This window comes from Eubalaena glacialis, chromosome 8 (genome assembly GCF_028564815.1).
Source record: "Eubalaena glacialis isolate mEubGla1 chromosome 8, mEubGla1.1.hap2.+ XY, whole genome shotgun sequence".
NCBI lineage: Eukaryota > Metazoa > Chordata > Mammalia > Artiodactyla > Balaenidae > Eubalaena > Eubalaena glacialis.
The window spans coordinates 59,627,560-59,643,429 of NC_083723.1; positions in this window are offsets into that span (position 1 = coordinate 59,627,560).

Genomic DNA, 15,870 nt, shown 5'->3' on the forward strand with positions numbered 1-15,870 from the left:
ATATATTCTTCCTTTCTTTGATAGAGACAGAGTTCCTTACTTTTAATTCATCACAAAGCCACCCAGAATAGAGACTACAGTTTCCAGTCTCCCTGGTAACTAACTAGCTGTAGATCTGAGATTAAATTGTGGCCAGTGAGCTACATTAAAAGGTAATGAATGCAAGTTCCAGGATATACCCTTAAGAGGAAGGACTGTGCTGTCAACCGCCTGCCACACCCAGTTTTTTAAGGCTAGACTGTGAATGTGGTGGTGAGCAGTTTTGGACCCTGAGGAGGAGGAGCCCACCCTAGAGATAGCAGAGGAACAAGAAGGAAGAAGCCTGGGTCTTTGACTCTGCAGAGTACCTCATCAGTCTGGACTTTCAGGCTTGTTTAAGTCATTGTTATTGTATATCTGTGATACTTAATTGAAATATATAATATGAACTGAATAATAGAGTGACTATTAAAAAACACATGTATATAAATATATAGGCACACTGAAATTTTTACTGCAAGCATAGCTTTGATCTTTGTATTTTATGAAAACAACATTAACTTTTTTATATGCTGTGAATGCTTCAGTAATTTTGAAATCCACTTGATGTTTTAGAAGACAATACTGTGATCATGAGAGCACTAGAGAAATCTGTAGGGGATGTTCTATGATAATACTTTTATCTGTAAAGCAGGTACCCTCCAGAAAAAAACTGTGTGCCTTTAAGACTAAATTTTTGTGCCCTGTCCAAATATATAGGTCATTTTAAGTAACAACAGGAATAATATGATATGATCTTTTTTGGTTTAATTTTAATAAAACTGTAATGGAATCTCAGAACCAAGACAACTCACATATATAATCACTTCATTTTAATGAAGAGAACTTTGACAAAAAGAGCTGATTGTTTCCTTTGTCTAGACAAAATCACTTTGTAGAAGGTATAAAGCTAACCTTTTTAAAAATATTAGGAAATGGTTAGATTACACAGTATGTAAGCCTACCTTTCATGCAGCACTAAATAATTCCATCACATCTTTCTTTTAATAATTCATTTGGGATTACAATATTTGAGCCACATGTTAAGCTTCGTGTTTCATGTATAAATTATTTACATTCTTCCTTCTCTCAAGAAACTAGTGACTAAGTTAGATTTACAATAAGAAAATACTGACCTTATGGATTTATTTTTTTAATTAATTTATTTTTTTCATTAAGGATTTTTTAATAAAGGGAACTGCAATCAGTTACATTTTAGGAAGCTTAATCTGACAATAATACAAAAGACAAAACATTGTAAGGAAAATTTTATGTGATAAAGTAGTACAAGATTTAAAAGTAACTTTATTTACTTTAAAATATATTTCAATATTCTTAAATCCACTACTATAGGAACTGATGAGAGAAGTTTATCCATGTCACATATAAGAGGCAAAAGAACATCTATGGACATACAAGAGTTTATAGTAACTATAGAATTATCTTCTACAAAAATGCTTTTCTTTTTTTTTTTATTTAACATCTTTATTGGAGTATAATTGCTTTACAATGGTCTGTTAGTTTCTGCTTTATAACAAAGTGAATCAGTTATACATATACATATGTTCCCATATCTCTTCCCTCTTGCGTCTCCCTCCCTCCCACCCTCCCTATCCCACCCCTCTAGGTGGTCACAAAGCACAGAGCTGATCTCCCTGTGCTATGTGGGTTGCTTCCCACTGGCTATCTATTTTACGTTTGGTAGTGTATATATGTCCATGCCACTCTCTCACTCTGTCACAGCTTACCCTTCCCCTTCCCCGTATCCTCAAGTCCATTCTCTAGTAGGTCTGTGTCTTTATTCCCGTCTTGCCCCTATGTTCTTCATGACCTTTTTCCCCTTAGATTCCATATATATGTGTTAGCATACTGTATTTGTTTTTCTCTTTCTGATTTACTTCACTCTGTATGACAGACTCTAACTCCATCCACCTCACTACAAATAACTCAATTTCATTTCTTTTTATGGCTGAGTAATATTCCATTGTATATATGTGCCACATCTTCTTTATCCATTCATCCGATGATGGACACTTAGGTTGCTTCCATGTCCTGGCTATTGTAAATAGAGCTGCAATGAACATTTTGGTACATGACTCTTTCTGAATTATGGTTTTCTCAGGGTATATGCCCAGTAGTGGGATTGCTGGGTCATATGGTAGTTCTATTTTTAGTTTTTTAAGGAACCTCCATACTGTTCTCCATAGTGGCTGTATCAATTTACATTCCCACCAACAGTGCAAGAGTGTTCCCTTTTCTCCACACCCTCTCCAGCATTTATTGTTTCTAGATTTTTTGATGATGGCCATTCTGACTGGAGTGAGGTGATACCTCATTGTAGTTTTGATTTGCATTTCTCTAATGATTAATGATGCTGAGCATTCTTTCATGTGTTTGTTGGCAATCTGTATATCTTCTTTGGAGAAATGTCTGTTTAGGTCTTCTGCCCATTTTTGGATTGGGTTGTTTGTTTTTTTGTTATTGAGCTGCATGAGCTGCTTGTAAATCTTGGAGATTAATCCTTTGTCAGTTGCTTCATTTGCAAATATTTTCTCCCATTCTGAGGGTTATCTTTTCATCTCATTTATGGTTTCCTTTGCTGTGCAAAAGCTTTTAAGTTTCATTAGGTCCCATTTGTTTATTCTTGTTTTTATTTCCATTTCTCTAGGAGGTGGGTCAAAAAGGATCTTGCTGTGATTTATGTCATAGAGTGTTCTGCCTATGTTTTCCTCTAAGAGTTTGATAGTGTCTGGCCTTACATTTAGGTCTTTAATCCATTTTGAGTTTATTTTTGTGTATGGTGTTAGGGAGTGTTCTAATTTCATACTTTTACATGTACCTGTCCAGTTTTCCCAGCACCACTTATTGAAGAGGCTGTCTTTTCTCCACTGTATATCCTTGCCTCCTTTGTCAAAGATAAGGTGACCATATGTGCGTGGGTTTATCTCTGGGCTTTCTATCCTGTTCCATTGATCTATGTTTCTGTTTTTGTGCCAGTACCATACTGTCTTGATTACTGTAGCTTTGTAGTATAGTCTGAAGTCAGGGAGCCTGATTCCTCCAGCTCCATTTTTCGTTCTCAAGATTGCTTTGGCTATGCGGGGTCTTTTGTGTTTCCATACAAATTGTGAAATTTTTTGTTCTAGTTCTGTGAAAAATGCCATTGGTAGTTTGATAGGGATTGCACTGACTCTGTAGATTGCTTTGGGTAGTAGAGTCATTTTCACAATGTTTATTCTTCCAATCCAAGAACATGGTATATCTCTCCATCTATTTGTATCATCTTTAATTTCTTTCATCAGTGTCTTATAATTTTCTGCATACAGGTCTTTTGTCTCCTTAGGTAGGTTTATTCCTAGGTATTTTATTCTTTTTGTTGCAATGGTAAATGGGAGTGTTTTCTTAACTTCACTTTCAGATTTTTCATCATTAGTGTATAGGAATGCAAGAGATTTCTGTGCGTTAATTTTGTATCCTGCTACTTTACCCAATTCATTGATTAGCTCTAGTAGTTTTCTGGTAGCATCTTTAGGATTCTCTGTGTATAGTATCATGTCATCTGCAAACAGTGACAGATTTACTTCTTCTTTTCCGATTTGGATTCCTTTTATTTCTTTTTCTTCTCTGATTGCTGTGGCTAAAACTTCCAAAACTATGTTGAATAATAGTGGTGAGAGTGGGCAACCTTGTCTTCTTCCTGATCTTAGTGGAAATGGTTTCAGTTTTTCACCATTGAGGATGATGTTGGCTGTGGGTTTGTCATATATGGCCTTTATTATGTTGAGGAAAGTTCCCTTTATGCCTACTTTCTGCAGGACTTTTATCATAAATGGGTGTTGAATTTTGTCGAAAGCTTTCTCTGCATCAATTGAGATGATCATATGGTTTTTCTCCTTCAATTTGTTAATATGGTGTATCACGTTGATTGATTTGCATATATTGAAGAATCCTTGCATTCCTGGAATAAACCCCACTTGATCATGGTGTACGATCGTTTTAATATGCTGTTGGATTCTGTTTGCTAGTATTTTGTTGAGTATTTTTGCATCTGTGTTCATCAGTGATATTGGCCTGTAGTTTTCTTTCTTTGTGACATCTTTGTCTGGTTTTGGTATCAGGGTGATGGTGGCCTCGTAGAATGAGTTGGGGAGTGTTCCTCCCTCTGCAATATTTTGGAAGAGTTTGAGAAGGATAGGTGTTAGCTCTTCTCTAAATGTTTGATAGAATTCGCCTGTGAAGCCATCTGGTCCTGGGCTTTTGTTTGTTGGAAGATTTTTATTCACAGTTTCAATTTCAGTGCTTGTGATTGGTCTGTTCATATTTTCTATTTCTTCCTGGTTCAGTCTCGGCAGGTTGTGCACTTCTAAGAATTTGTCCATTTCTTCCAGGTTGTCCATTTTATTGGCATAGAGTTGCTTGTAGTAATCTCTCATGATCGTTTGTATTTCTGCAGTGTCAGTTGTTACTTCTCCTTTTTCATTTCTAGTTCTATTGATTTGAGTCTTCTCCCTCTTTTTCTTGATGAATCTGGCTAATGGTTTATCAATTTTGTTTATCTTCTCAAAGAACCAGCTTTTAGTTTTATTGATCTTTGCTATTGTTTCCTTCATTTCTTTTTCATTTATTTCTGATCTGATCTTTATGATTTCTTTCCTTCTGCTAACTTTGGGGTTTTTTTGTTCTTCTTTCTCTAATTGCTTTAGGTGCAAGGTTAGGTTGTTTATTTGAGATGTTTCCTGTTTCTTGAGGTAGGATTGTATTGCTATAAACTTCCCTCTTAGAACTGCTTTTGTTGCATCCCATAGGTTTTGGGTTGTCGTGTCTCCATTGTCATTTGTTTCTAGGTATTTTTTAATTTCCCCTTTGATTTCTTCAGTGATAACTTCGTTATTAAGTAGTGTATTGTGTAGCCTCCACGTGTTTGTATTTTTTACAGATCTTTTCCTGTAATTGATACCTAGTCTCAAAGCGTTGTGGTCGGAAAAGATACTTGATATGATTTCAATTTTCTTAAATTTACCAAGGCTTGATTTGTGTCCCAAGATATGATCTATCCTGGAGAATGTTCCATGAGCACTTGAGAAAAATGTGTATTCTGTTGTTTTTGGGTGGAATGTCCTATAAATATCAATTAAGTCCATCTTGTTTAATGTATCATTTAAAGCTTGTGTTTCCTTATTTATTTTCATTTTGGATGATCTGTCCATTGGTGAAAGTGGGGTGTTAAAGTCCCCTACTATGATTGTGTTACTGTCGATTTCCCCTTTTATGGCTGTTAGTATTTGCCTTATGTATTGAGGTGCTCCTCTGTTGGGTGCATAAATATTTACAATTGTTATATCTTCTTCTTGGATCGATCCCTTGATCATTATGTAGTGTCCTTCTTTGTCTCTTGTAATAGTCTTTATTTTAAAGTCTATTTTGTCTGATATGAGAATTGCTACTCCAGCTTTCTTTTGATTTCCATTTGCATGGAATAATTTTTCCATCCCCTCACTTTCAGTCTGTATGTGCCCCTAGGTCTGAAGTGGGTCTCTTGTAGACAGCATATATACGGGTCTTGTTTTTGTATCCATTCAGCCAGTCTTGTCTTTTGGTGGGAGCATTCAGTCCATTTACATTTAAAGTAATTATCGCTATGTATGTTCCTATTCCCATTTTCTTAAATGTTTTGGGTTTGTTATTGTAGGTGTTTTCCTTCTCTTGTGTTTCTTGCCTAGAGAAGTTCCTTTAGCATTTGTTGTAAAGCTGATTTGGTGGTGCTGAACTCTCTCAGCTTTTGCTTGTCTGTAAAGGTTTTAATTTCTCCATCAAATCTGAATGAGATCCTTGCTGGGTAGAGTAATCTTGGTTGTAGGTTTTTCTCCTTCATCACTTTAAGTATGTCCTGCCACTCCCTTCTGGCTTGCAGAGTTTCTGCTGAAAGATCAGCTGTTAACCTTATGGGGATTCCCTTGTGTGTTATTTGTTGTTTTTCCCTTGCTGCTTTTAATATGTTTTCTTTATATTTAATTTTTGATAGTTTGATTAATATGTGTCTTGGCGTGTTTCTCCTTGGATTTATCCTGTATGGGACTCTCTGTGCTTCCAGGACTTGATTAACTATTTCCTTTCCCATATTAGGGAAGTTTTCAACTATAATCTCTTCAAATATTTTCTCAGTCCCTTTCTTTTTCTCTTCTTCTTCTGGGACCCCTATAATTCGAATGTTGGTGCATTTAATGTTGTCCCAGAGGTGTCTGAGACTGTCCTCAGTTCTTTTCATTCTTTTTTCTTTATTCTGCTCTGCAGTAGTTATTTCCACTATTTTATCTTCCAGGTCACTTATCCGTTCTTCTGCCTCAGTTATTCTGCTATTGATCCCTTCTAGAGTGTTTTTCATTTCATTTATTGTGTTGTTCATCGTTGCTTGGTTCCTCTTTAGTTCTTCTACGTCCTTGTTAAATGTTTCTTGCATTTTATCTATTCTATTTCCAAGATTTTGGATCATCTTTACTATCATTACTCTGAATTCTTTTTCAGGTAGACTGCCTATTTCCTCTTCATTTGTTACGTCTGGTGGGTTTTTGCCTTGCTCTTTCATCTGCTGTGTGTTTTTCTATCTTCTCATTTTGCTTAACTTGCTGTGTTTGGGGTCTCCTTTTCACAGGCTGCAGGGTCGTAATTCCTGTTGTTTTTGGTGTCTGTCCCCAGTGGCTAAGGTTGGTTCAGTGGGTTGTGTAGGCTTCCTGGTGGAGGGGACTAGTGCCTGTGTTCTGGTGGATGAGGCTGGATCTTGTCTTTCTGGTGGGCACGTCCACGTCTAGTGGTGTGTTTTGGGGTGTCTGTGGCCTTATTATGATTTTAGGCAGCCTCTCTGGTAATGGATGGGGCTGTGTTCCTGTCTTGCTAGTTGTTTGGCATAGGGTGTCCAGCACTGTAGCTTGCTGGTCATTGAGTGAAGCTGGGTCTTGGTGTTGAGATGGAGATCTTTGGGAGATTTTCACCGTTTGGTATTACGTGGAGCTGGGAGGTCTCATGTGGACCAGTGTCCTGAAGTTGGCTCTCCCACCTCAGAGGCACAGCCCTGATGCCTGGCTGGAGCACCAAGAGCCTTTCATCCACATGGCTCTGAATAAAAGGGAGAAAAAATAGAAAGAAAGAAAGAAATAAAGAGGATAAAATAAAATAGAATGAAGTTATTAAAATAAAAAATAATTACTAAGAAAAAAAAATTTTATAAGTAAAAAAAAAAACAAAAAAAAATGGACGGACAGAACCCTAGGACAAATGGTGAAAGCAACGCTATACAGACAAAATCTCACACGGAAGCATATACATACACACTCACAAAAAGACGAAAAGCGGAAAAAATAATATATCTTGCTCCCAAAGTCCACCTCCTCAATTTGGGATGATTCGTTGTCTATTCGGGTATTCAACAGATGCAGGTACATCAAGTTGTTTGTGGAGCTTTAATCCGCTGCTGGGAGAAATTTACCTTTCTCTTCTTTGTTCGCACAGCTCCTGGGGTTCAGCTTTGGATTTGGACCCGCCTCTGCGTGTAGGTCGCCTGAGGGCGTCTGTTCTTCGCTCAGACAGGACGGGGTTAAAGGAGCAGCTGACTCGGGGGCTCTGGCTCAGTCAGGCCGGGGGGAGGGAGCGGTACGGAGGAGGCGGGGCGAGCCTGCAGCGTCAGAGGCCGGCGTGAGGTTGCAGCAGCCTGAGGCGCACCGTGCGTTCTCCCGGGGAAGTTGTCCCTGGATCACGGGACCCTGGCAGTGGCGGGCTGCACAGGTTCCCGGGAGGGGCAGTGTGGCTAGTGACCTGTGCTTGCACACAAGCTTCTTGGTGGCGGCAGCAGCAGCCTTAGCGTCTCATGCCCGTCTCTGGGGTCTGCGCTGATAGCCGCGGCTCGCGCCCGTCCTTGGAGCTCATTTAGGCGGCGCTCTGAATCCCCTCTCCTCGCGCACCAGGAAACAAAGAGGCAAGAAAAAGTCTCTTGCCTGTTCGGCAGCTCCAGACCTTTTCCCGGACTCCCTCCCAGCTAGCTGTGGTGCACTCGCTCCCTTCAGGCTGTGTTCACGCCGCCAACTCCTGTCCTCTCCCTGCGATCTGACCGCAGCCGGAGCCTCAGCTCCCAGCCCCCACCCGCCCCAGCAGGTGAGCAGAGAAGCCTCGCGGTCTGGTGAGTGCTGGTTGGCACCGATCCTCTGTGGGGGAATCTCTCCTCTTTGCCCTCCGCTCCCCTGTTGCTGCACTCTCCTCCGTGGCTCCGAAGCTTCCCCCCTCCGCCACCCGCAGTCTCCGCCCACGAAGGGGCTTCCTAGTGTGTGCAAACCTTTCCTCCTTCACAGCTCCCTCCCACTAGTGCAGGTCCCGTCCCTATTCTTTTGTCTCTGTTATTTCTTTTTTCTTTTGCCCTACCCAGGTACGTGGGGAGTTTCTTGCCTTTTGGGAGGTCTGACGTCTTCTGCCAGCGTTCAGTGGGTGTTCTGTAGGAGCAGTTCCACGTGTAGATGTATTTCTGATGTATCTGTGGGGAGGAAGGTGATCTCCGCATCTTACTCTTCCGCCATATTCTCCTCTCCTGACCTTACGGATTTAAAGACTCAGTTACCAAAAATCTGAATATACGTATTTCTATAGGATTAACTTGACAAGACTTAATGCTTATATTTCAAAAATTATAAAGTGTATCAGAATTAACTGTATAATTGCACTAACAGTTTTATATCAGGATTTTATTTGCTACTTATGTTTTGAGTGCAGGATTAGACCTGTGCTTTTAGTTTTTAATCTTTTATGTTTAATAAATCAACTCTATCCTAAGAATAGAAAATTTTCAATAACTTAATTTTTATAAGAAAAATATAATTATGTAGCTATTTTAATAAGAAAAATACCTTCTTTTCTAACGTAAATTTTTCTTTAAAATTATTATTTATGAGAAACACTTTAGAGCATAGTATCCCTAAAATTTGAAGTTGAAATCAAAGTTTTCCAATTTTCTCTGGTTTGGAAGAAAGTGGATATAGGCAATAGCATTTGCTCTACAGTGTAATAATGTAATAATCATTAAATTTCTCTGTTACAGAATATCCTAAAGAGACATGGGATAATAATCCTAGCATCTTCTATTGTGAGAATAATGGTGATTGACATTGTGAAGACATGGAAAAACATGAAAGGTGAGAATAGTTTCATCTAAGATATGGTAAAAATAACATTTCGTTTTCCTTTTAAACACTGTGGTTTATTGTTTTAAAAATATGGGAAATACAGAAAAGACAATTACCCATAATATCACTATCTTGAGATAACGATTGTTAACATTTTGATATATTTCTATTGTGTTGTTTATTCTGAACGTGTAAGCTTATATAACTACAACAAATCTATAACTCTGTTATAATAGCAAATTTACCTTGTATTCATACTTTGATAGACTTGACGTTTCATATATTTTAAATAGGCTTTTTAATAACTTTATTTCATAAGATTTTTGTAATCATTTGCATTCAGAAAGAAATTATCTTTTCAAATACTATTAATAGGAAGCAAGTTGAAGATGGCATTTGAGACATCATTTATTTATTCAATATCTTACCTCATCTTCTTTCAAAATTATACGGCAGTAGTCATGTGATATTTTGACCCTATTGATGAAAATAAAATTATTATGCCACTTGTCCTGCTCTCTTGCAAATAAGACTTAAAAACGTCTCCAAAACACTTGTGACTCTTCAGAACATCTTGGCACTTAAATCGTGATGATACCCAAAACTTTGTAGCCTGCCTTAAAGGGGCAGGTATAGATAGGCATGTAAACACATCATTACAATTGAGGAAGTGCTACTACAGGTAGATGTAATATACTTTGGAAGCACCTATTATTCCTTACTAAAAATATGTATGGACCACTCTTCCTACACATACACACCACTTGAGAATGTTAGGGGATTTGTAATAATCATGTACTTCTTTTGTTCGTTTTTCTTATTTGCATTTTTTAATGCTTTCCTGGGGTGCAGATAAATAACCTTTTGAGGTATTTAATTAATTCTTTTAATCTTTAGTTTCTATTCTGTGAAACAGATTTGAAGAAAGTACTGTACTCTAGTGTTATTTAAGTAATTAAAAAATAATTATTCCTTATAAATCAAAGATACAGTATAGAACAGTATTGAGAAAGTCAATCAGATGCTAGTTTCTTTGGATTATATTACAGAATGTTTGACTGCATATCTGTGGCATAGTCACCTGCCTAATAACACCAATGTTAGCCCGAGTTTCTAGACCTTAAAAAAGCACTATAATTTCTGGGTCTGACAGCAGTTTATGCATGTGAAAGAGAAATATTTATAAATATGATATTCAGGTTTGACACAGATACTTATCTTTTTATACAGGGCAAGTAATAGAAATGTAAGATTGTTCAATAGGTCAGTGATACAGCAAATACATATTTTACCATAATTTGATTATACTATAAAATTTCCTATTATATAATTTACAATGTATGCTATTCATCAGTTTTTAAATGTTCTTGCTTTCTAATTTCTGCATAATCTACCCTATTTGAGCATTTGCAAAATGAACAGTACTGAGATAGTGTTCTCCAGGATGATTAAAGTCATTCTAAACATCTTCCCATCAGTCCTTCCATTCTAAGAAAACATGACATTTTAATGAGCAAGCTGCTCTATAGTGGTGGAAACTTTTACTCTATATGTTTTACATATTTTTAAGTAGAAGATTTACATGCCAGTTCCCTCTGTAAGCCTTGCTTGACAGAGTAGAAGCATATTTTTAAGTTCCTTCTGATTATGAATATGGCACCAAAGACCGAATGTTTATAGAGTGTAAATATTTTACTCATTGACCAAAATGACTTCTACTGTTAAAGTACCTCTCAGTTGACTATAGTCTACATGCTGCATCCGTTGTACCTTGGCGTCCTGCCAGGTGTCTGGTAAAGGGAAGGAATGGGAGAAGAGACAGGCACAAAATTTAGTCCTACTGATGGGACAGACAAACTGAGTGGCACATCCTACCACCTCAGCGTGTCACGTGCGGGTTTAGGGCAGTAGTGGCAACAAGTTGTTTCAGCAGATTTATAGAGCATGACTTCAGGGGGTTCTGCAGAATGGCTGGCCATGAAGAGAAGTTGGCCTTAGAGAAGTCTGTCAAGAGACAGTGAGATTTCCATTCATCAGTCTGAGATTCAATAATAGAAAGACTCCAAATTCTTGGAGAAAACTGTCAGAAGAAAGACAGACATCTGAGGCTAATTGAAATTCCTAAACTGGTAACTTAGGTAGTTACTAAAGAACTAAGGAACAAGCAAGAGCCTAATCAATGACCAAAGGCAGTATAATTTACAGTCAGATTGTTGAGGTCTAAATCCTGGCTATTCAGTTTAGTAACTGTGAGATCAGGGGCTGTGATGTAAACTCTTTTTAGCTTTTTGTAAAATGGAGATAATAATAGTACCTATTTCATAAGGTTGTTTTGAGGATTAGATGAAATGACTGTGAAGTAAGTTTCTTGGCTTCATTTCTGACACATATCAGGCTTTCAAGAAATATTAAATAAATATTAGCAGTAATTACCGTGGCAAGATAATCACTTTGGTCTTTTCTCTCTGCCGTCCCTCTCTCCCTCTCCTTCCTTGAGGTAGCCAAGATCTTTGGTGTTCCATAGCCTCAGGGGAAGTTGCCTTGCTGGGCCAAAAGTAAAAGTGATTTAAACTCATATCTTTCCTTGCCATTTGATGCCTAAAAGCCTTGGGATGAGGGAATTGGGGAAATGCTTATGAGTGTAAGTAGAGGAGAAAAGGAAAATTTGAAAGATCAAGAGAAAAGACAGAGGTATTACCTCTTGTCTAACAGTAGGTGAGAAGACACCAACGATAAAGGTTGGAAGGAGAGACTATGGATGCTGAACAATAAACATCAAAACCCCCGGTCTCAGGATGGCATTCTTGCTCCAAGTAAACCATGAAAACAGTTTCCAGATTAGAACCTCTTCACAGGTACACGGTAACAGTTTTAGTTGTGACTCCTAAGGTTCAAATGTCAGTGTGTCTGGCTTCCTTTCCCAGGCCATATTTCACTAAGACCTTGAAAAAGAATGGGGCCCTAATAATGACTTAATTAGAATTTCCCACCTGCCATGTATAGAGACTTAGAATCCATTCTAATTTGATTATTTAATACCTATTTAAAATGGCTATTTCCTATGTACTTGGGTTTGTGGATTGTGATTCAGATGTTCGACATTATGATCATTAGCACACATTACATGAGTAAGGACTAAAGGATTAGGAATATTAGGAGAGTTCGGAACCTTTATATTGAACCTTGTGTTATATAGAGCTGGGGCTAAATGAGTACCTTGTGGATCAGGTAATTTTTGACTTTGGAAATTAGCATAAGGCTAAGCTCACAGGCAAAGGCACACTGATCAACCTTTTAGGAGGAAGAGAAATGCTGGCTGAAGTGATCTTTCTTAAGCTCTTTTAACATGTGCTTTAAGGGAGCTCTGTTAATTTATGGAATATATGTCCTAGCTTAGTTCTAAAAATTTACAAAAAAATTAAGTATTATTTGACACTAACATCAGTTTAATTTTCAAAGATGATTTTGTGCTATAGTTATCAGTATTGAAATTAACCCAAATAATGTAACCACCATTTTTACTTGGAAGTATGTACCAAGTGTACTAACCTCTACAAAGTCAAATTTGTAAAATTTCATTGCCAACAATTGCTTTGAATGGCCTTTAGGAACACAAAAGGAAACTAGATCTTGCCTACCACATAGTTTTATTATATTATTGGATTGATCGGAAGTTGGGGATATCTCCAAGGAGACAAAACAAAAACAACAAAGATAGAGGAAAAAAGATTGAAATTGGAATTGGAGCCTATTTAACACCCAAAAGGTGAGGTGTCTTTCAACATAAATGCCATCCTTGCTGGAGTCAGGTGACTAGACAGTGAGCTGTTTGAAAGATAGAAGTCCTTAGGCTCTTTTATGAAGGCCAGGACCCTAAAAGGTGAATAAATCATTCCCAGTTGGTAGCTCCCCTGATTGCTAAGAGCAGAAAATGAATATCTACTCTGGAAGAGCACTAATTAAGTTCAACTAAATAGAAGCCTATAATCGAAGAGCACCAAACATATAAGAAAACGAAGGGTCATGAGTGAGAGTCAGTAGGAAAAAGCTGTTAGTTTAGGAGCCCCAACCTCAGCTATTGGAATTGTAGGGGAGGCAAAACTTGACCTTTACCTTCTTCAGGTTTTCAGATGGGCGGGAGAATTTAATTGACATAAAACATATGACCACGAGAAAAGCATGCAAATGTAAGTTTTATGTGACAGAAGGAAAAGAAGATCCAAAGAAGTAACAAAGCCTAAATACTTTTGTACTAGTTTGAACAAAGAGAGGCAATTATGAAAAAGTAACTAAAATATATAGGGAGGCTAATCAAAGATAAGAATTATTTTAACAGGGTCCATTTGTACAGAATTCTCTAGGCTTTGACTCCCATCACAGAATGTTTCTTTTCTCCTGGTACAGGGAGGGCATATTTTATATGAGAGTTTTATCTCGTGTTCCAGGAAGAAAAGAGGAGATCAGAATGCCCTTCTTACGTCTGCTGTTTTTCAAGTACCTTTAACTGAAAATAATCCTTATGCCAAAGTGGCATATTTTTGGGGTGGCATATTCTGCCACCCTTCAGAATCATTATATATAAAATATAAAATAATTATGTATGAAATATTTAAATAAAAAACATAAACCATAAAATTATAAAAAGGAAAAACTAACAAACTATTCAAAATGATTAGGATATCTGGAAGAGCCAAAATAAGCTTTAAGAAATAAAAATATAATTATTGAAATAACTTTAAAAAAATCAATATTTGGTTTGAACGGTAGATTAGACAAAACTAATGAGATATTAGTGAACTGAAAAATAGATCTGAAGAAATTACAATACGGCACAAAGAAGCGAGGGGATTGAAAAAATAAAAGTGAGATCTAGCTATTTAGAGAATAGAAGTCCTGGTATCAATATATATCTAATTTAAATCCCAGAAGGACAGAATAAATGAAATGAAAGAAAGGAAATATCTCAGAAAATGACCGTTGGATCGTTTCTATTACTGCTGAAAGTTAGAGTAAAAGTAACCCATGCTTAAAACTATTGTAGGGAAACACAAAATGGAAAAAACATAAAAGCAGATCTTAAACGATATTAGAGAGAAAAGACAAATCTCCTCAAAGGAGTGCCAATTTGATGGACAGTTGTTTGCCAACAGCTATGATGGATGTGATAGATCTGAGAATAATATCTTCAAAGTGCAGAGAAAATAAGTGTAAACCTAGTTTTTTGTAGTTAACCAAATTTTTATTCATTACTGCTTTAATTCCTTCTAGCTCAGTTTCAAGCACTGAGTGAATTATTCTCTACATATCATGGCATATTTTTATTATTCCTATATTACATTTTTATATTTTATATATACATAACTTAAACATAATATATAATTTATATTATTGTCAAGGGCAACCTCTCTTTTTGTTAGCTTATTTTTACTTCTTTTTAGCCAACTTTCTAATTTTACTCTATTCCCTACTACTCCCTATAATGGCCAGGATCTAATATATTTAATGCATAGCCCGTATTTGAATGTATTTTGGTAAAATGTTAACTAATGGCAAGGATGTGAATCAATGGCAACTTTTACATATTGTTGAAATACATTGGAAATCAATTTGGCAAAGTCTTGTAAGATTAAATATTCACATACCAAATGATCCAGCAATGCTATTTCTAATCTGCACCCATTCCCTGCCCTCAAAAGATTCTTATACCTGACCACCAGTCAACAAGAATATTCATAACAATGCTCTCAAGAATGAAAAGTGGGAAGCAATTAAAATGCCCATTTTTAGGAGAATGAATATTATAAGCAGTGAAAATGAATGAACAACAGCAGCAGTTACCAATTTGTGTGAAATTTAGAAACACTTGTGAGTATAAAAAGCAAGTCAAAGATGGCAACATACACTATAATAATATTTCAGAGAACTCAGAAACAAAAAGTACATGTCCCACAGAGTTGCATATTATATGTGATAAAGATAATAAAAATATGACAAGGAAATGATAAATATAAAATTCCATATAGTTGATCATCAGTCGGTACTGTGCAGAGAAGGGGGTAGGAAGATATAGATCAAAGCAAGGGATGTTGGAAATGCTCTAGACCTTAGTTTGGGTGGTGAGTTCTGGGAGGGATGTTTATTTGGTTATTAAGCTTCATAATTTAAATATGTGATTATATATATATGATATTTGTATGTGTCAAATATGACCTAATAACATTTTAAATAACTTGATTAAAAAGCTGTTTTATCATTTTTAAGAATTTTATTTATAGAATCAGCCTTTGTATTACATTTAATTTATTAATTATGCCTTCATGGACATTTTATCTTTATTAGAAAGGGTTTTGTTTTCTGGTGATCAGCTTCATTAAGTTTAATTGATATTTTACCATCTCGAGCTGTACATTATTTGTGATTAGATAAGTATTGAAAAATTGTTATTTGGGTAGCAGTTTGTTCTTCTCCTCCCTGCTTAACTAACTCTTGGTTGTATGTGCTGTATTATATCACCCAGACAACCATGTTGTTTTAAATGCTTTCAGGTTAATTTATGTCTCTGCAGTTTTGTATAGAATATACTTCTCTCATAGATAATTGGAATTTTGTTTTGTACGACTAAACTTGATGAATACTGATTCAACAGGTCATTACGTCAGAGTGTATACAGTATTTAGGATGTCATGATTAT